This window comes from Eleutherodactylus coqui, chromosome 2, assembly GCF_035609145.1.
Source record: "Eleutherodactylus coqui strain aEleCoq1 chromosome 2, aEleCoq1.hap1, whole genome shotgun sequence".
Lineage (NCBI taxonomy): Eukaryota > Metazoa > Chordata > Amphibia > Anura > Eleutherodactylidae > Eleutherodactylus > Eleutherodactylus coqui.
The window spans coordinates 253,726,660-253,737,853 of NC_089838.1; positions in this window are offsets into that span (position 1 = coordinate 253,726,660).

The following is an 11,194-nucleotide window of genomic DNA, read 5'->3' on the forward strand; positions in this document are numbered from 1 at the left end:
TGAGGGTTTGTCCCAAGTAAATTGTTAGGGGGGTGACCGCCAGGCTCTTGCCCCCATTTTGGCTTAATAGTGGGACCTGGGATCCTCAGATGCAGCCATGCATGCTGCCCCTGCCCTTCCCTATCCGTTTCTATGGTGTTTCCATGACTTTCTGATGTTTTCTGGTGTTTGACAAGTCATCACCTATGCGAAGCATCGGTCCCATACAAAAATGCTTGAGTCCCCCATTGACTTCAATGGGGTTTGCTACTCGAAACGAGCTCTCGAGCATTACGAAAAGTTTGACCGAACACCCGAGCATTTTGGTGCTCTCGCTCATCTCTATATATATATGTGTGTGTGTATGTGTATATATATATATATATATATATATATATATATATATATATATATATATATATATATATATATATATATATTTGAAGGGACCATAAAATTTATTTTTGCAGAATACACGGGTGGCAGTACAAGCTTGCACTTCTATTGGCTAATAGAAATGAACTCTGCCTGACAACAATGTCAGGGATACATTTCTATTGGCCCAGAGTGCCCATAGCCAAATCCTGTGTGGCCTGTGCACGCGTAAAGTGCTCCCCGGGGGGGCAGGCGCACGCGCCGCAGCCTCGCGCATGCACAGTCACGCCCTGGGTTCGCGCGTGTGCAGTCGCTCCATGGTCACGCCCGGCTGCCGTTCATTCCGCACTTCCTGACAAGGCAATGAATGCTCCGTCACTAGTGACGTATGCATACATTGACCTGAAGGAAGCGGAATGTAGCGCAATGTACGCTACATCACCGGATCCAGGCAACTTGGGGGGCTGCAGGTCACGTGACCGAAGTGACAAGTGGCTCCAGGAGGAGATTTGGAAGAAGAAGAGGTAAGCAGGCTGCCTGGGGAGCAATAGGTAAGTATATAAATTTTTGTTTTTAATGACAGAACCCCTTTAAGAGCTGTAGCTTATTTAGGTGAATATGGAAGGTATTGATAATTATAAATAAACTGTCCCACGGCGGGCAAAAATGGCCTTAGCTAGTGCTGTGCTGATCCATATCTTTAAGGCAAAAAAAAGCAGCGAGTGTGGTGTAAGAGTAAAAAAAGTCTCAATTTCTTGGCAAAAAAAAGTGCACCAAAGTGTGCACTAATTTTCTGATATAAAAAGTTGCAAATGTTTTATTAAATTCCCCATGTATATACTCCTTTAGCTGTCATGGATCCATAGTCCCATTCTGTGTGTACAGAAGATAGAATAAGTCAATGTCATCAATGCATTTTCAGGAGCAAATAATGTCTTTAGTGAAACCATCCACATCTTAAGCTTTACTATTCACCCAGGATTCAGTCATCTTACCATCGAATTCTTCATTGTTGTTCATTAATATTGATTGCAAAAAAGAAAAACAAAAGAAATTCATTATTGAACCTTAAAGCTGCTTGAACGCCATTAGCCAGAAGAAGCAATGAAGAAAGAGCATTATTCGAGCTGGAGAAAGATATTGCCTATTAGTCATTGAGAGGCTGATGTCCCACTGCTCTTTAAGATTCCTTCAAAACTCTTAAGCTGATGCATCTCTTATATTTTATTATTTATTTAAATATGTTAAGGTATTCGAAGGTTACAAAAACAGTCATTACCATTCACAAGTATCATTAACACAGTGGTACCACTCACCAGTTATTTGCAGTCAGCGACTGGGTAAGAAGCTTTACGTTCTCGCCCACTAATCAAGCCTTTGGTTCTTCTAATGTCTTTGTGCTTGAATGAATTGCTGCCTGAATTAAAGTGCTTTTAAGTTATAAGTTGATTCATCACAGCAAGGCATCTTGTGATTTAGGACAAATAAATGTGTAGGGCCCTGAAGAAGTCCTCTCAAGAAGAAGTACACTCAAAGGACTCTACAGCATAAAGTGACTCTCGGGCTCAGGAATGGTGGTAGCAAAAAATATCAACTAAACAAAGGGAATCTTGTATACAAGATTGTCAAGTAGAGTTGAGCGAGCATACTGTGCCGAGCTTGATGCTCATTCAAGTATTAGCGTACTCGATGGTGCTCGTTACTCGATCGAGCATCAAGCCGTGTTCTACCCCGCCCCAGTTTTCGGCTCCTCCCCGCTGTGACGTGTCTGTTTTGGCCCCTCCCGGCCCCAACGCAGCGCGTGTCACTGGCAAATTTTTGTCTGGCAGGCAGGGGAGAGAGAGAGAGAGAGAGACCTAGAAAAAAAAAAAAGCTCGGCACCAAACGTCCCACATACAAAAATGCTCGAGTCTCCCATTGTAGACAATGGGGTTCGTTACTAGAGTAGAGAATTTAACGAAAAGCTCGACTCGAATAACGCGGATCCGAGCATTTGGGTGCTCGCTCATCTCTATTGCGACGTACGTATCTTCACCTATGAAAACTCTACAGTCATAATGGCTATGGAACTGTATTCATGGGAATATTCTCAGTTAGAGGTGCAACTTGAAGCTCCTGTGCCCGATACACAATGTGACACAGGGTCCCTAAAATATCACTAGCCATTTACAGTACTGGTTTCTTCGTATACAACAGAGGGGCCTTTTAGGACCACTCAGGCCTCAGAGCCATGTTGTGTCTGTAATCTCTGCACTCCCTATAGTTCTAGCTCTGTAATTAATGACCTAGTTCCATTTTTAATTGTCTTTTTGGAAGTACAGTCATAAATATTATAATTTTCCATGGTACCTTTACATTGAATATGGCTTTTAATAGCTACAGCTGTTTCTAGATGCATTGTGTTGATGACAAGGAACATATGAAAGCAACCCAAACTATTTTGTATTTTAATGGAATCACTTCATTTACAATTTGTACAAGTGCCTGCAAATACATGTTCTTCCTTCCAAATGCCGACAGTAAACCAGTAGTTCCATGAATAGTGTTATTGGTTATTTTTCCTGAGGCGTAAATATACATTTTTAAAGTCAACTAAAGTGTGCATACATAACTAATGTTCTCACTAAGCTGTACAAGTATAGTTTGACTCAGCCTTCCATCCTTCCAAGGCCAGTAAAATGAGTACCCAGCTTGCTGGGGGGTAAAAGATGACTGGGGAGGGCAATGCAAAAACAGTCTGCAAAGAAAATGTCATAATGTGATATCACCCTAGTAGTCCGTCATGACTTGGTGCAAGCAAGTCATGATGCTTTCTTTGCAGACAGTTTTTGCATTGCCTGCCCCCAGTCAACTTTTACCCCCCAGCAAGAAGGAGGGGGAAGGGTCAAGCTTGAGTCGACTACCTGAACCAAGCAGGAATTGAACCCACAACCTTCAGGTCATGAGTGAGAGTTTAGGACTGCATTTCTGCTGCCTTAACACTCTGCACCACACAGGGTGCAGAGTGTTAAGTCAGGGCCCTGAGCTGTCTGACTGAATACAGCTCTTACTTTTTGTCTGATTATTGCTTTTCATAGTCAGTACCTTCTAGTACTTCCTCCTCTCTGCATTAGAGGCATCACAGCAACAGAAGTAAGAAGAAAAGGAGGAAAGCAGCAGCACACCACCATTGACATATCAGTAACTTGTAGAATAGCTGATAGGATTTGGAGGCTGTGGGAGAGAGGTGAGAAGGTGGAGAAGAGTTAGGTTTTTTTTATGTGCCTAAATATATTTTTCTGGGGCGGAATGGGGTGATTATGTTTTACTTAAATATAGTTATGATTGATTGTACTGTTTAGGTGGGGTACTGATATTTTCAACATATTTTATCCTTATGCACATATAATTGTCTTGAAACTAAGGAGTAATTATATTAAAAAATATAATTTCAATAAAAATGATCTTACTTAAAAAATGTCATTAACCCGGACAACTGCAGGAAGGGGCCATGTTGATTGGTTGATACTAGCCTTACATAAAGCAGCCTAAAGAACATTCTTTAGTTCACAGCTATGAACAGTGGCATTAGCAAATGAATATCTATTATGGTGCAAAGCATTGGTGAACAGTGGAGCATCTACTGCCACCCTTTTTCTCAGAGACCTTCAGAGTCTGTTCTCTCCTCTTCCTATTGTTTAATATATAGAGGAGAAATGAGAGGAGACATGGGCAATATAATCAGTTTCCGTGCCTGATACAATGCTCTTTGAATTCCCAACAATACTCAGTATATCATTTCTGAGATTAAGAAGACCAATATTGACAATTTACATATATTTTTAATTATCTCTAGTTCCCCATTCCAAAATCCACACTATTGTATACAATTCTGGACCGTCTGCACCATCCATGTAATATTTTGGACAGCCTAATCTAATACCCATGTTAAGCAAATTTAATAGCATATGATAAACTCTATTCACTAAATATAATTGTGATACCTGTTGACTTTTAGATAGAGATGTCATTGGAATCATACACAATACTGTGGCCCTTTTATCTTCGCTAATATGGCCTACATTGTGCCCATTTTTCTTTTACCTTTATTGGGAATTGTTGTAAATAGTAAGAAAGCATCTGTCTATTTAAATAAGGTATTACACCCTTCATATCTCCAGAACACCCAAGACAATTCACTCAGTCTGTAAGCACAGATACTGACCGGGCCTGAGCAGTAAAAGCATGTCGTAACTGAAGCAACTGGAGAAAAATACTAATGTTGAACATCATAAAGCTCTTTAAATTGTTCAAAACTATTAAAAAGACCCCCAGGATGTATCTGTTTCAAATAGATTACCCCTCTTTTCTCCCATGGTGAAAATCCCTCAAACCTAAAATGCTCAGTCAATTTAGGGTTCTTCTAGAGGGGGTATACACAGTAAATCCATCTGATTGGAAAATCTGCTTCAAATTTTCCATAGTTTTATTATTCAAATAATTGTTGGATATAGTCCTTTTTTTCGGGAATGACATGTTATGTGCTGCAGCAGAAGGCACAGCCTGCACCCTCAACATGGGGTATATGGTTACTAGGGTTACTGCAATCAAGATGGTGGACAAAAACGGGATTATTGTCTTCTAAAAAGCAAGTTAGAGATGATGTGTGGAAAAACACTGTTTTACAGTATGTCCCTGCTTTTCATCCCAGGGTTCAAATCCCATAAATGGCACTCATTACGGAACCCTGGTGAGAGCCATAGGCTTTCATTAGTCAGAGACCGATAAGGTCTGCATTTGAGGGGGTTTCTGCACCTTTCCAGAATTTGTACTAGACAGAATAGCATAGCTGAATATGCTGTTCTTTCTAGCAAAAATGCTAGAAAGCAAAGGAAAGCTGCTAAAATAGTGACCTAAGGGGTCTCCATTTAAGTAATGAAAGCCAAGGATTCTGGAGAGGGTTCTGTCTGCATTCCAATTTTGGGGACAAAACCTTGGGATGGAAAGGCTAAGCATACACAGAGACACTATCTGAACCCAACCTTATGCTATGTTCTCAAACAGCAGATTAGCCTTCTATTAGTTTTTTTTATGTAGAATTGACTAGTTGTTGCAACGTCACAACAAAATCACAGTTTTATACATGTAAAAGAGGTTTAGAAAAAGCTCACACACGGTGCAGAAAAAATGTGTAGATTGTGAAAGAATTTAAAGGATAATACATACGCCTCACAACCTTTTTATCTGAAATTACAGAATATTTTAAGTCAGGCCCAGTTCCTACTAAGAATGACCCTAAACTTCCCAGAAATACAACTATTTATGCAAAGTCAACACAAACCCACCTCTTACTATGAAAAAAGCGCTGAGCCAATCAGGGGGCAGGTCTGACTCACACCCCTTTCACACCCACTGCAGGCCAGCTGCGCGGAACTCCGGCTGCCAGGGAGCAGGTGAGTATATATATATATTTTTTATTTTAACACTTTTCTGGATGAATTGCAGGAAGGGCTTATATATTTAAGCCCTTCCCGACAATTCATCCCACGCACGCCGGCAGCCCATTGCTTTCAATGGAGTCGGCTGTATTGCCCGCTCCATTGAATTCAATGGGCAAACATCGTTCTTCTCTGCCACAGCTGTTACAGCTGTGGAAGAGAAGAATGATTTGTCTTCTATATGTTCTCAATGGGGTCGGCGCTGCTGCCGCCGGCCCCATTGAGCGCATATAGAGAAGAGAACAGGAATCGCAGATCGCAGATAGGTGCGATCTGCGATTTCTGTTCTATAATTTATCGGACGAGCGCATAAAAAGCGCTCATGTGTCCGATACCATTGCAAAGCAATGGTTTTTAAAAACCGCCGGACGCATGCGCAAATCGCGCAAAAAAACGCCCGTCTGACTAAGGCCTTAGTGTATGTTTACACATAGCAGAAATGCTGCAAATTTTCAAACATGTCAAACATTTTGATAGTTTGGAGTCCAGGTACTTAGACCCCCACCAATGTCTAAAATGAAGGGGCAGAAACACTCAGCTGAATGCTGTACCTTTTTAGCTGTGATTGGCCATGAATTTATAGACTCAGAAGAGTACTTCTGCCCCTTTGTCTTGGACCCCCAATATACAAAACATCAGAGTTTTTTTAAGTGACTGGAAAGTTTAGTTACACTTTACAAATGAGATTTGGCAAAAGCTGGTGGTACATATTGTTATGTGTCACTGGTATTACTGGTTGTAGAATCATAGAATGGTAGAGTTGGAAGGGACCTCCAGGGCCATCGGGTCCAATGCCTTGCTCAATGCAGGATTCACTAAATCATCCTAAACAGATATTTGTCCAGCCTCTGTTTGAAGGCTTCTATCGAAGGAGAACTGACCCCCTCCCATGACAACTTGTTTCACTCATTGAACACCCTCACTGTCAGAAAGTCTTTTCTAACATCTAATCCTTCTCTACTCCCTTTCAGCTTCATCCCATGGCTCCTAGTCTTTCCTTGTGCAAATTAGAATAGGGCTGATCCCTCTGGACTATGACGTCCCTTCAGATATTTGTAGACAGCTATTAAGTCTCAGCCTTCTTTTTTGAAAGTCAAACATTCTCAAATACTTGAACTGTTTCTCATAGGACATGGTTTGCAGACCGCTCCCCAACCTGGTGGCTTTTCTCTGAACTTGCTCCAGTTTGTTTTTGTTTTTTTTTAAATTGAGGTGTCCAGAACTGGACACAGTATTGCAGATGGGGTCTGACTAAAGAGGAATACTGGGAGCTAATACCTCATGTGATCTAGACTCTATGCTTCACTTAATACATCCAAAAATTGTGTTTGCCTTTTTTACTGCTGCATCACATTTTTTACTCATGTTCAGTCTGTAATCTATTAGCATACCCAAGTCTTTTTCATATGTGCTGCTGCTTAGCTCAATTCCTTTCATTCTGTATATGATTTTTTCATTTTCATTTTTCTTGCCCAGATGTAGTACTTTGTACTTCTCCTTGGTAAATGTCATTCTGTTAGTTGCTTCCCCCCGTTCAAGTTTGTCCAGATCTTTTTGAATCCTCTCTCTTCTCCAGTGTTATCCATCCCTCCTAGCTTTCTGTCGTTGGCAAACCTGACCAGTTTCCTCTCAATCACATCCTCTAGATCATTTATAAAAATGTTGAACAGGACAGAGGCTCATGGTACTAGAGATGAGCGAACACCAAAATGTTCGGGTGTTCGTTATCCGGAACGAACTTCCCGCGATGTCCGGGTGTTCGTTTCGAATAACGAACCCCATTGAAGTCAATGGGCGACCCGAACATTTTTGTATTTCGCCGATGCTCGCTAGGGTTTTCATGTGTGAAAATCTGGGCAATTCAAGAAAGTGATGGGAATGACACAGTGACGGATAGGGCAGGCGAGGGGCTACATGGTGGGCTGCATCTCAAGTTCACAGGTCCCACTATTAAGCCACAATAGCGGCAAGAGTGCCCCCCCCCTCCCCACTGTCAGCATAAAGATCGTTCTCCTCTGCCACAGCTGTAACAGCTGTAGCAGAGAAGAACGATGTTTGCCCATTGAATTCAATGGAGCGGCAATACAGCAGGTTCCACTGAATGCAATGGGCTGCCCGCGATCGCAGGATGAATGGTCGGAAAGGGGTTAAATATATAACCCCTTTCCTGCAATTCATCCAGAAATGTGTTACACTAAAATATATACCGGCGTATAAGGCGACCGGGCGTATAAGACGACCCCCCAACTGTCACCTTATACGCCGGTAATACAGTGGAGCAAAGAATAAAAATCATTACTTACGTTTTTAGATGATCTGCGGCGCTCCTGCAGGCTGTCACTCCCTCCTAATCCACGGCAGACAAGCTTTCTCTATGAAAGGCTTTAAATCCCTGCCTCCAGAAAGACACGTGCCTTCAGCCAATCACAGCCAATGACAATGATGTCATTGAATGGCTGTGATTGGCTGTGTTTCTGGAGGCGGGGATTTCAAGCCTTGAAATCCCCGCCTCCAGAAACACAGCCAATCACAGCCATTCAATGACATCATTGTCATTGGCTGTGATTGGCTGAAGGCACGTGTGCTTCTGGAGGCAGGGATTTAAAGCCTTTCGTGGAGAAAGGAATACTTTGCCGTGGATTAGGAGGGAGTGACAGCCTGCAGGAGCGCCGCAGATCATCTAAAAACGTAAGTAATGATTTTTATTCTTTGCTCCACTGTATTACCGGCGTATAAGGTGACAGTTGGGGGGTCGTCTTATACGCCCCGTCGCCTTATACGCCGGTATATATTTTTAGTGTAACACATTTCTGGATGAATTGCAGGAAAGGGGTTATATATTTAACCCCTTTCCGACCATTCATCCTGCGATCGCCGGCAGCCCATTGCATTCAGTGGAACATGCTGTATTGCCGCTCCATTGAATTCAATGGGCAAACATCGTTCTTCTCTGCTACAGCTGTTACAGCTGTGCCAGAGAAGAAGGATTTGTCTTCTATATGTTCTCAATGGGGTCGGCGCTGCTGCCGCTGGCCCCATTGAGCGCATATAGAATGCATCCATAGCGAACCGCGGGAGGGGCAGACTTTTATATCAGGCGGACACCTTATCTCCCCAGCCACTCACAGCAGGGGGGTGGTATAGGGCTTAAACGTTGCAGGGGGAAGTTGTAATGCCTTCCCTGTCTTTATATTGGCCAAAAAAAAGCGCTAACGTCTCAGGGAAGAAAGTTAAAGTAACCCGGACACCGCATGGTGTTCGTTACGGATAACGAACATACCGAACACCCTAATATTCGCACGAATATCAAGCTCGGAAGAACACGTTCGCTCATCTCTACATGGTACCCATCTTGAGACATTCTTCCACTTGGATGTGTAGCCATTTATGACCACTTCAAGCATGATCACTCAGCCAGTTGTTAATCCACCTAACAGTTGCCTTGTCAGTAATTTATTTGGTATATAAAAATAATATGAGATAATTTTACAAATGCTTTACTAAAGTCAAGACATGGTTTATCTACTTCGTTTCCCTGATCAACCCAGTCAGTGATTCTGTCATAGTGTGAGGGTATATGTATATATTGCCATATGTTTTTTATGCTTTTATACCTGTATGCAAGTTCTATTCAATTCTAAAATGAGAAAAACTTAATCTGTCGCCTTACATCAGATATTTCAAAGGCCTTGCAAGGCGAAGACAAAATGTGTTTTAACCCCTTCATGACATGGCCTATTTTGGGCTTAAGGACGCAACAATTTTTGGCGGATTTTCTTCTCCGTTTATCAAAAGCCATAACTTTTTTATTTTTCCGTCGACGCGGCCGTATGAGGGCTTGTTTTTTGCGTGGCGAACTGTAGTTTTTATCGATGCCAATTTTGGGTACATAGACTATATTGTAAAATTTTTTATTTTTTTTTTAATGATAGCAGAGAGAGAAAACGCATCAATACTGCCATAGATTTTTTTTATTTTTTTTTTACACCGTTAATCATGCAGCATAAATGAGACTTTCCATTTTTTCTGCAGACCGGTACGGTTACAACGATACCAAAATTCTAACATTTTTTTTAGGTTTTCCCACTTTTCTGCAATAAAAACCCTTTTTTTTGGAAATCTTTTTTCTATTCTAAATTGCTGCATTCAAAGTCACGTAACTTTTTTATTTTTTGATGTACAGAGCTCTATGAGGGCTTATTTTTTGTGAGACGAGCTGTAGATTTTATTGGTACCATTTTGGCGTGCATACGGCTTTTTTGATCACTTTTATTGCGTTTTTAGTGAGGCAAAATGCTAAAAATGAGCATTTTGCCTCCGTTTTTTAGCTTTTTGTTTAGTGTTTTTTTACCGTGCACAGTCAAAAGCATGTGCAAATTATTTTACGCATCGTTACGGACGCGACAATACCAAATATGTGGGGTTTTATTTTTTTTTTACCTTTTTTATGCTAATCTGAGAAAAAGCATAAAAAATGGTTTTTTTACTCTTTTTTTTACATTTTTTTTAAATTCATTTTTTAAATCTTTCTTTTTTTTACACTGTTTGTGTCCCTCTGAGGGACTTTAACCACTGCCCTGATGATCGCTGTCATAAGGCATGGCAGAGCTACTGCTCTCCCATGCCTTATCGCTCATACAGCGATCTCAGGCATAGGCAATACAGGACGCCAGTGTCTGGCGTCCTGTTGCCATGGTGACAGCCCGGGCTCTCGCGATGACATCGCGAGTTCCGGCCGGAGACACAGAGGGAGCCGCGCTCCCGCTGTGAACTCTTTCCCTGCCGCGATCTACTTAGATCGCGGCAGGGAAGGGGTTAACAGTGGCGGGCGCATCTCCGATGTCCCCCCGCTGTTGCAGCAAGACGCCGGCTGTGACTGACAGCCGGCTCCCACTGCGGGATAGCGCTGGATCATATGTGATCCCGCGCTATCTCCAGGACGTAAGTTTACGCCCTGTTGCGGGAAGTACCCCGCTCCCAGGACGTAAACTTACGCCCTGCAGCGGGAATGGGTTAAACACCGCAAGAAAAAAACAGATACGAAGGCCGTGTGCTTGGCTCTTTTCCCAGAAGCGCTGTATCTAGATAACGACTGTTCAACTACGTATATGATTTTCACTGTCTCAGGCGGAAATCCGGACTTTACATATATGGTTATGCGGTGAATTTGAGCCAATGAGACCATTACCCATTCCTAGTGATGTGACCAAAGGGTATAAGATTCCATGTAATCTGTAATAAAGCGCGCAGTCATGTCACCGTGTGAGGAACTATACCAGACCTCCGTGTGTGGTGTCTCTTCTTTACCGCCGGCAGCGGGGCATTGGGGTGGGCCTGATTGGTGCTGTACGCAGAAATTTCCC